The following is a 6,092-nucleotide window of genomic DNA, read 5'->3' on the forward strand; positions in this document are numbered from 1 at the left end:
GTCATATCCACCGTGTTCATCTTGTTCTCGAGCAAATCCACCTTCCCTAGTTGACCATTAACTTCATCGAGTTTGCCCTTGATCAACGCTTGCTTCTTGCTCATGGCCGTCATTTTCGCTGGCTGAACTCATCATCGAGCTCAACGTGCTTGGATTGAGCGGGCATGACAAGATGAACAACGGCTCCGAAATTTTACCAAGGAATCGATCCCCAACCCTTGCCGGTGATCTTGTCCTTTCGCAGGCAACATAACGCCGGTGAATGGATTTGATTTAGGATGAATCAGTGGGATTTTACCTAGAGATCCCAATCACTGACCGTGCTAAATCCCCATACCTCCAGGAATTTGCTAGCTACTAATACCAGTTGTGAAGAACATTGACATATTCTAGCTCAGAAAGGAGATAATCAAGAGAACAAGGGCAAAAGGTGGAGCGATTGGATTTCAGATACCCCGATTAGGTCATAGATACAGGCTCTCTTGGACCAATCTAATTCTACCAAGTATTCTAGTGCTCTAGAACTAGGCTACAACAACTTGGAGAAGAAGACGACCCCCGATCCACGGAATGCGCGAGCTACTTAAAGGGAAAGAAATTAGTGGCAGTAAAATAAGAGGCAATTTACCAAAGCACCGTGAATAATCTTCAGTTAACTGTTGCTCCCTCCTGTCCTTTTTACTCCTCATAATAAGATTTGTTTGTAGTTAAACTTCGTAAAGTTTGACTAACTTTATAATTTTTATTAACATTCACAACATGAATTTATTTTTCATATTATTGCATAACTTTCGTATTGTAGGTGTTGATATTTTTCATATAAATTTGGTTAAATTTTATAAAGAGTGACTTCAGAAAAATCTTAAGTGAGGAATGAAAAGGACCGAAGGGAGTACATTTGCCGGACTGTAAAGAGGGAGCCGAGCGTCAAGGTGAACCGTTGATCTGGCAAGCATCAATCGTAGCCTTCCATCCAACTATTTTCTTCCCACTTTACAAGGGGTTGGATGATTTGCCCTATGATTGTTTCAATGACAGTGGCCCCGGGCCTCACCCGGTAGCCTCTTAGGAGGGGCAAATGATCAAATGGAGAAGTAAATAGGGGCAAAAGATCCAATTTCTGGTTTGTTCAGTCCGCCAGACAGTTGTAGGTTCGTCAGGGTCCTGACAGGCTGCCGGCGGCACGGCCCTGCTGTCCGCTTCACCCGTCAGGTTCCCCCACTTTCCAGTCCCGCGTCTCCGCCGCAGATGGTGATCCAGCGCCTCCGCGTCATGCCCTCGTCCGGCAGGCTTAAGGCTCTGGTGGCGCCGCCGCGCGTCGACATGCCGCTCTGCGGTGCCTCAGTCACTTAGGCACGGGATGAACGTCGCCGCCTCCGTCGCTAGTACCTCGCCCGCACCAAGATCCCATCCCCGGCAGTGGTGACCCCTACTCCTTCCCCTCCCTCCCTCCCTCCCCGCCTGCGGTCTTAGTACCAACTAATTAATCACCCGGTTCGATGATCTCATGCTTCATTATCTCTTCCTACTGATTGTAGAAGATTGGTCGTGTTCAATTGCCGTTATTAGCTATATACTTCCTCCGCCTCAAAATAAGTGTCTCAACTTTATATACAAAGTTGTACTAGAGTTGAGACACTTATTTTGGGACCGAGGGAGTATAATTTAGATGCAGTTTATAAGCTCCTTCGTTTGCTTACTAGAGTGAGTCTGTTCTGTGGGAAATGAAACCTTAACAGAGCTTATTCAGAGGCAGTAATGCGGGTAGGGTAAAGGTCTGGCAACAGAACAGACTGTTAGCAAGATTGTTCATCTTGTAAGGTAGCTTCAGGCCACTTTGCCTCCTTAAGCACTTGCTTCTACATGGTCTTCTCTTCAGCCACAGCAACAGCTTGGGCTACAATCAGCGGGTGGCACGTCACAAGCAGCGGCGGTCAGTATCAAGGGGCGGGGCAAATTAGTCTTCCGCGGCAACCAGGTACACGCTTGTGACATCCTATCTGCTTGATATGGGGCGTTCTTCTCCGCGGATTGGGCGTAGGTTGGTTCTCAATCCCGTTAACTCTGGCTTGTTGAGGTGAATTTTGTGTTCAAGCCATGTTCAAAACGAGGGTTTATCCTCTATCTGGTTCCAAGTCAGCTTCCCAAATGTTTACTCTGACTGCGCAAATCGGTCTAGCTCTGATCGTTCAGGCTGTGCTTGTATAAATACTACTCACTTGTACAAATAAGGGAAAATCCGAACGTGAAACGAAATGCTATGGCAAAAGAGAAGGGTGCAGTCTGCAAGTTTCACTAACCTGAACTAACAAATGGAAAAGCCATATATAAGATATTACACCATCGTTCTTTTTGACATGAATTTCTGTCACTAGCTACCATCCTGCAGATCCTTTGCTTCATCTGACATCCATGTGTGAGGCCAGATGCTTGATTCTAAAGATCTCGGCAGAAACTTGTCCCATGTCCGGCCGTTCTTTGGGCGATGTCATGGAGCAGGAGAGGCCTATTTTAACCATTGGAATGACACAGTTCTTCATCACTTCCGGTGCGTTGCTGTCATCTTGTAGCATTGTTGGATCAACAACCTCACAGATATTATCTGGAAATGCTCTACGAACAAATTCGTGAAGGCTTGCACCATCGCTGAATTTTTCGTCAGTTGGACTTCGCCCTGTTATCATTTGTAACAGAAGCACTCCAAAACTGTAGACATCACCCTTGGTTGATATCTCCTCGCTCATGCCATACTCTGCATTTACATTTACAAACACAATTAGTTTATCTACAGTATTTGTTCAACTCTGTAAAGAACAAACAGACCCAACAATCTAACATACTGAGGAGATCCTTAAACTCGCCTGGTGGGATGTATCCGATGGATCCTTTTAGGCAGGCTAGACTTCTTGAACTATCTTTGTATGCATTTGATGCGCTCAATAGAAACCTTGCCAGGCCAAAGTCAGTGACATGCGCAACCATATCAAGATCCAAAAGAATATTGCTTGACTTTATGTCACAATGTATCAATGGAGATGCACATTGGTTATGAAGGTAATCCAAAGCAAATGCTACATCCAAGCCAATATTGATCCTTTGGCTTAAAGTCAGGATATGTCTCTCACCATGTTCAAGGTCTTCTGGATGTAGCCACATTTCTAGGTTCCCATTCGGCATGTACCGGAACACCAGGGCCTTGAAATCTGCCCCAGTAGAATCCACAGAAGAACATGAAGTGATGATCTTTACAAGATTTCGGTGACGGACATTTCGCAGGGCTTCACATTCTGCAATAAAGCTCCTATTTGCTCCACAATTGTTAAGGTTGAAAATCTTGATGGCAACTTGATCTTTCTGAAGCTTCAGACTGCCCTTGTAAACCACTCCAAATGATCCTGATCCAATTAGGTTTTCTGGAGAAAACCTATTTGTTGACCTTACAATGTCTTCATATGATATCTTCTTTAAATGCTCATCAAATTCCTGCAAGTGTGGATTTGCTTGCATCCTCTTCCTCCAGTAAATTGTCGCAATGCATGACAAAATTAATATAACAACAGCAACTATTGGAGTTACTATCCGTAGGACTAGAGCCGAGGAATTTTGTTTTCCTTTTCTGTCAGCTAGTGTGGAACAAAGAGGTATACCTTCTGTTGGAATGCTGGTACACAAATCATCATTTCCTTCAATTGACACTGCACTAGCATTGTAAAAAATACCACCTCTCGGAACCTCCCCATCAAAATTGTTGAAGGATAAGTTGAGATTTTGCAGGGAACTTAAGGATGTGAGGAACTGTGGAATCTTTCCGGACAAATTGTTCTGAGAAATATCTAAGTACTCCAGAACCACACACTGGCCAAGAGTGGATGGGATGTTGCCGGACAACCTGTTATTTGATATGCTAATTTTGTTCACAATAATGAGATTGCCAACTTCCACTGGTACTCCCCCAGATAGGTAATTGTGTGACAAGTCCAACTCTTCAGAAAGCGAAGAAATTTTGAAGATTTCACTTGGTATATTCCCTTCTAGCGAGTTGTGAGCAAGGTTGAGTATTTGGAGTTGAGTACAGCGTCCTATACTTGCAGGTATCCTTCCGCTAATGTTGTTCCCATCCAATTTCAGAGAATTTAGCTTAACCAGATTACCAATAGTATCCAGGATTTGCCCTGACAGTTTGTTATGTGCAAAGGATAGATGGACCAAGCTCTGCAAATTACCAATTGTTCGTGGTATATTTCCAGTGATAAGATTGTAATCCATGTACAACCTGCTGAGGCTCTTAAGATTGCCAATCTCAGGTGGTATAGGCCCAGAAATTTGGTTTTCCCTTAGCCACAGTCACTCCAGACTATCAGAAAGATTGCCTATCGAACTTGGCATTTCGCCTTGAAGATTGTTCCCATCCAATGTCAGCATAGTCAACCTGGTACAATGCGAGTGAAGAGACAAATTCCCAGTCTCCTGCTTCTAGCTTGTTGTATGACAAATCAAGCTCCTCCAAATTTGGCAATGACCCAAAGAATGGTATAAACCCAGTTAGGCTGTTATTATACAGGTAAAGCTGACGAAGGTTGTAAGCTTTGGGAAGAGAAGCTGGGATTGGGCCATCAAACTTGTTTGTTGAGAGGCCTAATGTCTGAATACTCGGGAGTGTGTTGCCAATATTGGAGGGTAACCTTCCAACAAGCGAGTTGTTTGCTACGCCAAGAAATGTCAGTGATGACATATTGAAGAGAGATGGTGGAACTGTCCCATACAAGTTGTTGGCTGTCAAGGCTAGTATCTCCAGTGTTGAGATATGACCTAAGCTGTCTGGTATACGCCCTACTAAATTATTTTCTGTAAGACGAAGATCGATGAGGGAGGAAAGGTTCCCTAGCGAGGAGGGTATTTTTCCTGAAATATGATTGTGCCTTAAATCGAGGTATTGAATAGGGGGAGCGGTGGCAGAAACAACAGGTATAGAACCAACAAGGTTGTTCTGTTGGAGGGAAATGTCAAGAAGAGATGATGTGTTGAAGAAAGCCTTTGGTAGTTTTCCACTAAGCCTATTGCTCATGAGCCTAAGTACTTGGAGGGATGAACTATTTGCTAGGGACTCCGGGATGACCCCTGTTAGAGCATTCATCCCAAGATTGACATATGTAAGAGAATGGCTGCTACCCAGAGATGGCGGTATGTTACCTTCCAAAGTGTTCTTGCTGAGGTTGAGCTCACAGAGCCGGCTCAGGAGGCCAAGCTTTGATGGTATGCCACCATTGAAGTTATTGTTTGACAGCTGCAGCCTTTCAAGAGAGAGGTCAGGTTGGCAACGCAAGGTGATATGGAGCCTGAGATGCCTTGTGAGCCAAGGTCTAGGGCAATCACACGACGAGGGAACACCGTGCTGCAGGTGATCCCATGCCACTCGCAAACGTCTGTGGACGTGTTCCTCCATGAAGCTAAAACTCCTGCTGGACCCGAGAGCCTGGACTTGAAGCAGAGGAGAGCTTGCCTATCATTTTCAGTTTCGTTGCAGGTGGATAGTGGTAGGCTGCAAAGGAAGCAGAAGAGGTATAGAAACCAAACAAAGCCCGGAAACAAGACACCCGAAGATGCCATTTTTGTTGTTCACATGCTACAGCTATGGAGTATGGAGATGAAAGCTTTCATTTGCAGAAGGATGTTTAAGTACTCTGCTGTTTACTGTGTCAGTAGCCAACCGCTCAAAATAACACACATATTCGCGGCTCAGTGGTCAATATGGTGGGAACGGGCATGATGCATCAGTGTATGATTTAGGATCAGATATGGTGTTCATTCAAACTATTTGCTGACTAAATTAGCTGTGACTTGGTAGTTTCTCAAGTCCACACTTGTGGAATATTTGTATTGCGAACATGCATTTGGACGCTAAGAGATTACCCTTCACATCTCAGACTGGGACAGGGTGATGCCTCGAACCTCTGCTTACATACATTGCATTGACCCAGCCATCCTCCAACATCAGCAGGAGTCTGTGGTTGCCTGAGGTACAGTGTGAATGCACGGTTCATCCTGAAGAATAATGAACATGCATTTCGATATTACAAAAATGTGAAAAATAT

At 44.5% G+C, this 6,092-nt stretch overlaps 1 pseudogene; it reads right to left on the reverse strand.

The window, feature by feature from the left end:
• Positions 1–2,399: 2,399 nt before the first annotated feature.
• On the reverse strand, positions 2,400–5,607 carry LOC123170057 (probable LRR receptor-like serine/threonine-protein kinase At3g47570; annotated as a pseudogene).
• Positions 5,608–6,092: the final 485 nt, after the last annotated feature.

This window comes from Triticum aestivum, chromosome 7D (genome assembly GCF_018294505.1).
Source record: "Triticum aestivum cultivar Chinese Spring chromosome 7D, IWGSC CS RefSeq v2.1, whole genome shotgun sequence".
Classification (NCBI taxonomy): Eukaryota; Viridiplantae; Streptophyta; class Magnoliopsida; order Poales; family Poaceae; genus Triticum; species Triticum aestivum.